The 11,289-nt window shown below is 43.4% G+C and overlaps 1 non-coding gene across 1 annotated transcript; it reads right to left on the reverse strand.

Moving 5' to 3' along the window:
- Positions 1 to 10,878: 10,878 nt before the first annotated feature.
- trnat-ugu (transfer RNA threonine (anticodon UGU)) lies at positions 10,879 to 10,952 on the reverse strand. Its single transcript has one exon. It is a non-coding gene; the product is annotated as a tRNA-Thr (tRNA).
- Positions 10,953 to 11,289: the final 337 nt, after the last annotated feature.

Consider the following 11,289-nt stretch of genomic DNA (forward strand, 5'->3'; position numbering starts at 1 on the left):
TTTGTAGCGAGGACTGAAGACAATGGCTTTCGTCTTCTCAATATTTAAATGGAGGAAATTTCTGTTAATCCAGTTCTGGATGTCAGACAAGTCAGGAGGGTGTGTGACTTGGAGGGGATCTTGGAGGTGATGGTGTTCACCTGCACCTGCTACCCTGGTCCTTCTAGGGATTGAGATTTAGAGTTTATCCCTCTGCTTTATCCAGTGCCTCTCCAACCTCTCTCTCTATTTGCTCTGATGGAGTCCAGAGTCTTGTGTAGGCCCAGACCGAGTGGCAGGTTTCCTTCCCTGAAGGACATCAGTGAACCAATTGGGTTTTTATGATAATCCAGCAGTTTTCATGGTCACTTTTTCCTCGTGCCGGCCCCACAAATTCCCAGATTCATTCAGCTCAATTTCACAACCTGCCTTTGTGTTTTTGTGGGTTCTCTCTCAGTCCCCTTTTTCTGTTTTATATCAATTTCACAGAGTATTAGAAGGGGAGGATTTTAATTTGGGGAAGTGAAATAAAACATCACATCAGGGTCTGAAAGACTCACCAAATTTGTGGTAACCTGAATATCATCGGATTTTGAACATGGAAGGAAAAAGCACCGTTCACAATGGGGAGAAACTGTACACGTGTTCTGTGTATGGACGAGACTTCAGCCGATCATCTGGCCTGTCAGAACATAAATACAGTCACAGTGGGGAGAAGCTGTGGAAACGTGCAGATTATAGGAAGGGATTCACTTATGCAGTTCAGCTGGAAACTCATCAAGACAGTCACACTGGTTTGAGGCTATTCACCTGCCCAGAGTGTGGGAAGGGATTCATTAAATCATCCAACCTGCTGAGGCACCAGAGAGTTCACACGGGGGAGAGACCGTTCACTTGCTCCATTTGTGGGAAAGGATTCACTCAGTCATCCAGCCTGGTGATACAACAATGTGTCCACACTGGGGAAAAGCCATTCTCCTGCTCCGAGTGTGAGAGGGGATTCAATGACTCATCCAACCTGTTGGCGCACCAGCGTCTTCACACTGACGAGAGAACGTTCAGGTACTCTCACTGTGGGACTGGGTTCAGGCGTTTATCTGAACTCACCATACAGCAGCGAGTCCACACTGGGGAGAGGCCATTCACCTGTATGTGGGAAGGGATTCACTCAGTTATCCACCCTGCTGAGGCACCAGTAAATTCACACTGGGGAGAGACTATTCACCTGTATGGAGTGTGGGAAGGGATTCACTCAGTTATCCACCCTGTTGAGACATGAACAAACTCACACTGAGGGGAGGTTATTCAGCTGTGCGGAGTGTGGGAAAAGATTCGCCCATTCAAACAACCTGGTGAGACACCAGCGAGTTCACACTGGGGAGAAGTTGTTCAGCTGCTCCGAGTGTGGGAAGAGATTTACTCAATCATCCCACCTAAAGGCACATCAATAAATTCACACTGATGAGAGACCTTTTAAATGTCCAGACTGCAAGAAGTGCTTTAAAAGTTCTGGGGAACTGGTGTCCCATCAATTGGTTTACACTGATGAGAGACCGCTTAGGTTCTAAACTGGGTTTAGGTGATCCTCTCAACTCGCTGTACACCAGTGAGATCACACTGGGGTGTGGCCATTCAGATACTCCAAGTGTGGGAAAGGATTCACTCAGTCATCCCACCTGCTGACGCACCAGCGAGTTCACACTGTGGAGAGACTGTTCACCTGCTCTGAGTGAATCCCTTCCAACACTCGATCAGCTAACCGGGTGAAACACCAGTGTTTTCATAAGCAACTGCAGTGATTGGATTTTGCTGTTAATCACATCCAGGACATGTTCATTGGGGTCTGTTTCTGCTGATGTTAATAAATCCCAGCCCTGTCATTCTGGTTAATATTCTGTATAAAAATCAAATAAATCAATTTTGTGTTAAACACACAGTGTGTTGAGTCTTTTTAATATCTCGAACAGAAGTTAGTTCCTTTGAAGCACTTTCCCTCTCCTTCAAATCTGCCATCATCACTCCCTCCTCAACAAAACCAACCCTTGACCCCAATGCCGTTGCAAACTATCTCCCCATTTCTCTCCACCCTTTTCTCTCCAAAGTCCTGGTCACCTCCAAAATCCATGCCAATCTTTTATGAAACTCCATGGTTCAATCCCTCCAATAAGAAAACGGCCCCTGCCACAATATTGAAACAGCTCTCATCAAAGTCAAAAATTACATCCTCTGTGAATGTGACAAAGGTAAATTCCCCCTCATTCTCCCTTTTGGCCTGTCTGTGGTCTTTGACACCATTGACTGAACCATCCTCTTCCAATTCCTCTCCACTGGCGTCCAGGTGGGTGGGACTACATGCTCCTGATTCCTTTCTTATCTATGTCATTGTAGCCAGAGAATCACCTACAGGAGCTGAGATAATTTGAGTTACATTTTCATAGACTCACACTCGGTAAGTGATCAGGTGTCACTGAACTTTGACACACAGATGTTTCATTATCACTTTCACAGTGACCGCGTCTGACAGACCAAGTCCTTCTTTCTGCAGCAGCCCTTCTTGATCAGATCAACAGAGAAGAGTGAAGACATAGCCACTACCCAAGCTCATAGCAATAAAAATGTCTGCTAATGCCCATTAAAATATAAAGCACAGCAGAACAACAGGTTGTTAGTTTGTGACAGACTTATTGAAACAGATTCATTACCAAGAATTTGCCAACAGGTCCATTATTGCAGGATGCAAATGGTAGGAGATGGACCTTGTCATTCTTAATTTGCAATGCCTGTGTTAGCAGAATCTCACCCTCATACAGACTCACTCATTAATTAATCAGATCTCACTGAACTATGACACAATCATATTCTAATGACTCACACAGATTGTATTTTGCAGACCATATCACTCTCGATGTATCAGACCCTTTCCACAAGATTGATGTGTGATCTTGTGGTGTGGACAATGTTATTGTCTCTGCCACAAGATCCCAGCGCTACAAACACCTGGAGCTTCCTGTTAGAATGTAAAGCTGGGAGAACAATGGGATGTTGCTCTGTTACAAACATATTGATAGAAATTGACTGTCAGAATAAACCAATAATTTCTACCACATTATAGATTTGGTTTGGGGCTGAAGGAGGCCATTTGGCCCATCGTATATGCACTGGCTCTCTGAATGAGCAACTCAACCAGTCCTATCCTTCTGCCTTTTCCCCATAAACCTATATATTCTTCCCTTTCAGATAACAGCCTAATTCCTGCCTGAATGCTTCAATTGGACCTGCCTCCACCACACTCCCACACAAAGCATTCCAGACCCTAACCAGATACTGCGTGAAAAGATTTTTCTCATATCATTATTGATTCTTTTACTGATCACTTTAAAACTATGCCCTCCTGTTCTCAATCCTTTGATGAGTGGGAACAGTTTCTCCTTATCTACTCGGTGCAGCCCCCACCTGATTTTGAATAACTCTGCCAAATATCCTCTCAGCCTTCTTTTCTCTAATGAAAACAGTCCTAATTTCTCCAACGTATCTTCTTAAGAGCTGTCCATCCTCCCTGGAATCAAGCTTGTGAATCTTTTCTGCACCCTCTCCAATGCCTTCACATCCTTCCTGAAGTGTGGTGCCCAGAAATGGATGCAATAAACCACCTGAGGCCAAGCGAGTGACTTATACATGACCTCCTTGCTCTTCTACTCTATGTCCCTATTAATAAAACCCAGGGTACTGTATATTTTATTAATCACTCTCTCAATCACTCTCCTGCCACATTCAATGACTTATGGACATATACATCCAGGTCCCTTTCTCCTTCAACCCCTTTTGTATCTTCTGCAAACTTTGAAATCTTTCCCTTTACATCAAGACCTAGGTCATTAATATATATCAGGAAAAGCCCGAGTCCCAACACTGACCCTTGGCGAACACCATTACAAACCTTCCACCAGCCTGAAAAACATCCATTAACTACTTTCTGTTTCTTTCCACTGAGCCAATTCTGTATCCATGTGGCTTCTGTCCCATTTATTCTATGAGCTATAACTTTGCTTAAAAGTCTGTTGTACAGCCCTGTACCAAATGCCTTTTGAAAGTCCATGTACACTATATCAACAGCATTGCCCTCATCAACCCTCTCTGTTACCTCTTCAAAAATCTTCAGGAAGCTAATAAAACATGATTTTCTCTTAAGAAGTCCATGTTGTTTTTCCTTTATTAACCTGCATTTTTCCAGTGGCTGTTAACTTCGTCCAAATTATAGTTTCTAGAAGTTTCTCACCACTGAAGTTAAACTAATTGGCCTGCAGTTGCTGGGCTTATCGTTACACCTATTCTGGAACAAGGGTGTAACTTTTGCAATTTTTGAGCCCTTTGGCACCTGAGTCTGAGGCAGAATTAAATATTATGGCCAGCGCCTCTGTGACTTTCACTCTTATTTCTCCCAGGATCCTTGGGTGCATCTCATTTGGCTCAGGTGATTTCAGAACTTTAAAGTAAAAGGAAAATACTGTGGATGCTGGAATTCTGAAACAAAAGCAGAAAATGCTGGAAAAACTCAGTAGGTCTAACAGCATCTGTGGAGGGAAAACAAAACAGTAAGTCATACGGACTCGAAACATTATTTTTTTTTTCATCCCACAGATGCTGTAAGACCTGCTGAGTTTTTCCAGAATGTTCTGTTTTTGTTTCACAACTTTAAATATAGATAACCTATCTAATATCTCCTCTAATTCAATTTTAAACCTTTCTGAATCTGAATCACCTCCTCTTTCACCATGTTCTGGGTAGCATTTTCTTCCTTGCTGAAGGCAGTTGCAAAGTATTCATTTCTCGGCTATGCCCTTTGCCCCCATGTGTAAATCCTCCTTTTCGTCCCTTATCATCTCTAGTCTGAATGGCAGGAGTTGGAACTTGATCTTTCTTATTTTCCAACCCGATGCGAACAGAACCTTCCCCTTGCTTTCCCAGATTCAGACAAAGATTAACTGAGACGCGGTGTCTAATGGCGGCCTGATTACCCACAACTTCCAATCGCCTCGGAAACCGCTCTATCTGCCGCGGGTTGTCCGGGTGGATGGCGCATGCTCGGAGTCTCCTGCTCTCTTTGCATGAGGTTGGTGCCGGAGGGAAGCCGGAAGCGGCGGATTGTGAGAGTGGAGAATGTTCATTGGTTCCCATCAACATGTTCACACTGACGAGAGACCGTTCAACTGCTCCAACTGTGGAAAGGGATTCACTCAGTTGTCCCATCTGCAGACACACAAGTGAGTTCACACTGATGAGGTCTTTTAAAAGCCCGGACTGCGGGAAGTGCTAGAAATGTTCCAGGCAACTGATGCCTTATTAACATGTTCAGACTGACGAAAGACCTTTGAGGTGCTCTCATAATGGGCCTGGGTTCCTGCAATCCTCTGCCCTCACTGTACACCAGTGAATTTACACTGGGGAGAGGCTGTTCTCACGCTCCGAGTCTGGCAAGTCATTTGGTTGTTCATTCACACTGCAGAGATACCAACCAGTTCACAAGTATAAAGACAAAATACTGCAGATGCTGGAAATCTGAAATAAAACAAAGTGTAGAAAGACTCAGCAGGTCTGGCAGCATCTGTGAACAGAAAAACAAAGTTTACGTTTTGAGTCCACATAGACTCTTCTTCAGAAGAGTCACATGGACTCGAAACATTAACTCAAGTTGACAAGTAACTACAGTGATTGGATTTTGCTGTTAATCACATTTGGGACTGAACCATGTTCTATGGGGTCTGTTTCTGCTGATGTTAATAAACTCCAACCCAGTAATAGGGGTTAAAATTCTGGATAAAAGTCAAATAAACTAGCTTTGTGTCAAACACACAGTGTGTCGAGTCTTTTTCATTTCTCTACAGAAGTTAGTTCATTTTGAAGTGCTCTCTCTCTCTCCTGCCTGTTGTGTTCTCACGTCCAACAGCAAGTGTGAGGAGCTCATGGAGCTTCTTTGTTACTAAGATTGAGTCAATCAGATCAGTTGCCCCTGCTGCTTCCCTCCCTTCCACTAGTTCACCGGGTCAACTGTCTCTAAAGATCCCCCATGTCCGAGCTCTGAACTCAGATCTTTCTCCAGTTTCCTATTTCCCTTCATAACCTTTCAGTGTTCATCTTGTCCACGAGACTTGCCTTCTGCTCCAGTGACCCTATTCCCACTGAGCTGCTGATCATTCAACTTCCGCATGTTGGCTGATATTGTTCATGTTTTTTTCTCTCTCTTCTGGTACTGTCCCTCTCACCTTTAAATCCACCGTCATCATCCATCCTAAAAAAGGGATCTATCCTTGATACCTCCTATTGCTCATCTACATGCTGCCACTAGGTGACATCATCCAAAAGCACCGTGTTATTTTTCACATGTACACTGACAACGCCCAGCTCAACCTCACCACCATCCCTCTCCATTCCTCCACTGTTACTAAATTATCAAACTGCTTATCCAACATTCCGTATTGGATGAGCAGAAATTTGCTCCTTTTAAGAATTGGGAAGATCAAAGCCATTGTCTTCAATCACCACTACAAATTCCGTTCCCTAACTCCCGGGTCCATCCCTATGAGGTAACATTGGGATATGTTGTCCTATGTTTGTCAAGCCAGGAATCTTTGTTCCTAAGCGAGAGAGAGGGAGAGGGGGAGCCATTCGTACAATATTCAATACACTTCTGAAGATTTTATAAGGTAATTAGACAGTGATTTCTTACAGATCTCCCCACCTTGAGAAGGGAATATCCTTATTGATTTCTCACAACTGATTTCTGACTAACCTCACTATTTCTAAGCTACGAGCTTGTTTTCCTAATTTCTTGATGACAAACCGTGGATAACGTACGAAAGCTACTAGAATGATCAGAATCAGCAACACAAACCCTTGTGCTGCCACTAAGAGTAAATGTGAAAACTTTATCCAGTAAATGTGATAACTATCGACTGAGATTCATCCTCCCCACCTGCAGATCATCTGACACAATTTTAAATTATTGACATGTGGTAAATACATCTGGTCCAAACAGAAGTTCATGCACAGACTTTAAAGATTCTCCAGCTCACTATTCACCTTCATCCACCTTGTGGATATTTTCTAAATCTAGATTCTGTTTCCCTCTTCACTTTAATTTTACTCCCTCTGATAGGTACTGGTGTGTTTAATTCTATCCTGATTGTTTGAAAGCCAGTTTCTCTATGGAGTTTGTGTCAATATCTTGATGATTTAAAATGTTGTCTCATTCAATTTTCCACAATAGTCACTTCATGTTGTTCTGTTGTCAAATAGCTGAGTATGCCTGGGACCTGTTCTTCAGTGCAGGGTCACCATGCATTTCCACATGGCGACCTGGGAGGGATGGATCCGGCGGCTGGGTTAGATAGAGAGTGTGGGGATGGCAGATTCAGCAGCGGAATTCAAAAGGGAATTGGACCAAATACTGCAACATGTCCAGGGAAAAGGTAGGGGAAAGGGGCCAGGTGAGTTAATTCCAGAAGAGTAAGAGGCCTCCCTTTTCAGAAGCAGATGAAGAGTTTTTATTTGTTTTTTCAGAGGGTCGTTAGTCTGAGGAATTTTCTCCAGAAAGCAGTGGAGGCTGGGTCATTGAATTTATTCAAGGCTGATTTGGACAGATTTTTGGTAGAGAAGGGACTCAAGGGTTATGGGGGGCGGTGGGGGTGGGGGTGGGTACGGACAGACAGACAGGAAAGTGGAGTTGAGACCACAAACAGATCAGCCTTGATCTTATTGAATGGTGGAGCAGGGTCAAAGGGCTGAATGGCCTCTGTTCCTCTGACCCGGCTGAATGGTCTCTATATGTTGTATTTGGCTTTGATTTTATGGTACAGAGAGGGGCTGGAAAGACAAAATGGTCTATTCCTGTTGCTATTTGTTACGTTCTAATTCAGTACCGTTATCAATCAAGGCGATGGTTACTATCATATTGCCAGCAGTAGCGTGTGCGAGTGGTCTCAGGCACTGGATTTAAACACCAGCTCCTATTAAGTCATGGATTTTAATCCCACCATTGCCAAAGTTTCAGTTGGTTTGTCTTTCAGACGTTTCATCAAATCCCTTAGAATAGGCTCGGGGTATTTGACATATGACGTGGTTCGTCTTGGTAGGTAGAACAAGGGAGGCTGTAGGAATTGCAGGGTGACTGGGAATAGGTGGGGCTGAATGCCCTCATTCTATGCTGTAACCATTCCAGGATTTTACAGGAACAACAATGACGCTAGTATAAGGCCTGCAGCCGTGACTGAGTGGTTACCGGGATGGATTTAAAATCCACTGGGGCCTCCCCACGTGGGTTAGAGTCCTGTGACTGTACTTCTCGCTGTTCCTTCGTTTTGCTGCCTCCAGAATGAACTATTGGTTAAATGGAATCAGCACCTTCCAAACACTCCCGTGTGGTTTTCCTGCTTCACTTCCATGTTGTTTCATTTCTCTTGATCCATAAGCATTCACGCAATTTGCAGTCAGAAATGATACAAAACTGAGCTAATTTGTGCCATACTAGCGTTCTGAGAGTTTTCCTCTCCTTAGAGATAAAACCTTGCCCACTATTACTCACGCTGCATGCGTCTGTGTGTCTCAATGTGGTTCAGTTCCCCGAGGGGTGAACACATTTTTTACCATCGCAAACCTTATTCACTTCCGTTATGTATCTTCATGGTAAATGGTACAGTGAATAACAACAGGTTGAAAAGTTGCAAGAGGAGATTGACCCTTTGTGTTTATTTGAGTGGAGACTGCTTATTGACTCAGTGCCTGTATGTCACACAACGGAGGATGATTGAAATTTTCACTGAGCAACATTTTAACAGACAATAGATTCATTCGTTGTGATGGTGTGTTCCAGTTCTATATATGCAATTTGACAGTCAATTTCTATTCGTTGCTTTGAACCCAATCTTACTAATAGGTTGGATGTTATGTACATGTTTCTTTCAGTTTCTCGCGTTATTTGAAAAGAATATTCATAAATCTATTTAGTCATAGAGTCATAGAGGTCTACAGCACAGAAAGAGGCCCTTCGGCCTATCGAATCTGCGCCGTCAAACAAGTACCTAACTGTTCAAATCCCATTTTCCAGCACTAGGCCCATAGCCTTCTATGCCATGTCATCGCAAGTGCACATTCAAATACTTTTTGAATGTTATGAGGGTTTCTGCCTCTACCACCCTTTCAGGCAATGAGTTCCAGATTTCCACGAACCTCTGGGTGAAATAATTCTTCCTCACATCCCCTCTAAACCTCCTTCCCCTTATCTTAAATCTATGCTCCCTGGTTATTGATCCCTCCACCAAGGGGGAATGTTCCTTCCTGTCTATTCTATCTATGCCCCCCATAATTTTATACACCTCAATCATGTCCCCGCTCAATCTCCTCTGCTCCAATGAAAATAACCCCTGCCTATCTAATCTCTCCTCATAAATAATACTCTCCAGCCCAGGCAACATCTTGGTAAATCTCCTCTGCACTCTCTCCAGTGCAATCACACCCTTCCTATGATGCGGATTCCAGAACTGCACGCAATATTTGGAGACACGCAATACTTTTGTGAAAACTTACCAAATAACAGCAGCGCTGGCAAAGTTTGAACAACAATTCCTTGTGGCCAAAGGACACAAAGCAGAATTATGTCGGTAATATGAGTAGAAGCAGGAAGAGAGGGAGTCTATTTGACCCTATGTTTTCTTAAACCATTAAACCTTCAGTTGGAAGCTAACTCTCTAGTGGTTCAGCCTCGGTGCTTTCACCGCCTGGGTTCAATTCTGTCTTCATGTTGTGCAAAATGTCATAACTAGCAGCCAATTTATGGTTTGAAAAAGTGTCAAATTAGACTCGAAACCTTCACTCTGTTTCTCCCTTCACAGTTACTGTCAGACCTGCTGAGAACTTCCAATACTTTCTGTTTTTATTATAACATGAATTACTGTCTTTATTATACATAAGATCACAAGAAATAGGAGCAGGAGTAGATCACACGGCTCATCGAGCTTGTCCCATCATTCAATTCGATCATGGCTGATCTTGGGCTTCAACTCCATTATCCTGCCCGTTCCCCATATCCCTTAGTCCCCCGAGAGACCAAACAACTGTCCATCCCGGCCTTAAATGTATTCAATGATGGAATATCCACAACCCTCTGGGTAGAGAATTCAAAGATTCACAACCCTTTGGATGAAGTAATTTCTCCTCAGTTCAGCCCGAAATGATCGACCCTTTACCCTGAGACTGTGCCCCAGTGTTTTAGACTCCCTGACCAGCGGAAACAATCCCTATGTCTACCCTATCAAGCCCTCTCAGAATTTTACAGGTTTCAATCAGATTGGTTTTCATTCTTCTAAACCCCAGAGAATAAAAGCCTTTCATCTTAGGACAACCAGCTCATTCCAGAGACCAATTTAGTGAACCTTCCCTGCACCGTCCCCAATGCAAGTTTATTCTTTTATAAATGTGGAGATGAAAACAGCACACGGGATTCCAGATGCCGTCTCACCAAGACTTCTTTATTCTTGCTTTCCAATCCCCTTGCAATAAAGGCCAACATGCTGATCCTGCATGCTAACTTTCCACATTGCTTGTCCAAGCACACCCAAGTTTCTTTGAACATCAGCACTTACAAATTTCTCACATTTTAAAAGCATGCTGTTATTCTCATTTTTATAACCAAGTGAACATAATCGCACCTGCCTACATTATAATCCATCTGCCATCTTGTTGCCATACGGACTCGAAACGTTAACTGTGTTACTCTCCGCAGATGCTGTCGGACCTGCTGAGTTTTTCCAGGTACTCTTTTTTTTGTTTTGGATTTCCAGCTTTTATCTTTTTACAGTGCTCTGCTCAAAGGTTACCTTGTTACCAAATTTCATAAATGTTAATCGCAGGCCCCAGTGAGAATTGAATTCACGACCCCGGGTTTACAAGACCAGTGCTGTAAACCACTGAGCTATGGAGCCAGTTACTTTACCCAGCTCACAGTAAGTCTCCTAGTGGAACGAGGAACAGGACAACGTTCTGCATGGATAATATTTGATAGACCTGGAAATGCCTGAAAGGGAGAACAGGAAGTTAAAGATGCGACATGAAAGCGGCAGAATTTGACGTGTGTCAGTTGCTTTCAGTGATGAATGTCTGCCGTGGCAATGTGAGAGATTTTACTGCCGACTGTTTACACTGACACAAATATCACTCCTGACCAATCAATCACAACTGCTCTTTGAAAGCATGGCGCCAGGCCGAATGGCCTCTTTCTTTGCTGTAACTGTCTATAATTTTATGTCTCCCAGCATCACT

The sequence above is a fragment of the Cetorhinus maximus genome, chromosome 23 (genome assembly GCF_964194155.1).
Source record: "Cetorhinus maximus chromosome 23, sCetMax3.hap1.1, whole genome shotgun sequence".
Lineage (NCBI taxonomy): Eukaryota > Metazoa > Chordata > Chondrichthyes > Lamniformes > Cetorhinidae > Cetorhinus > Cetorhinus maximus.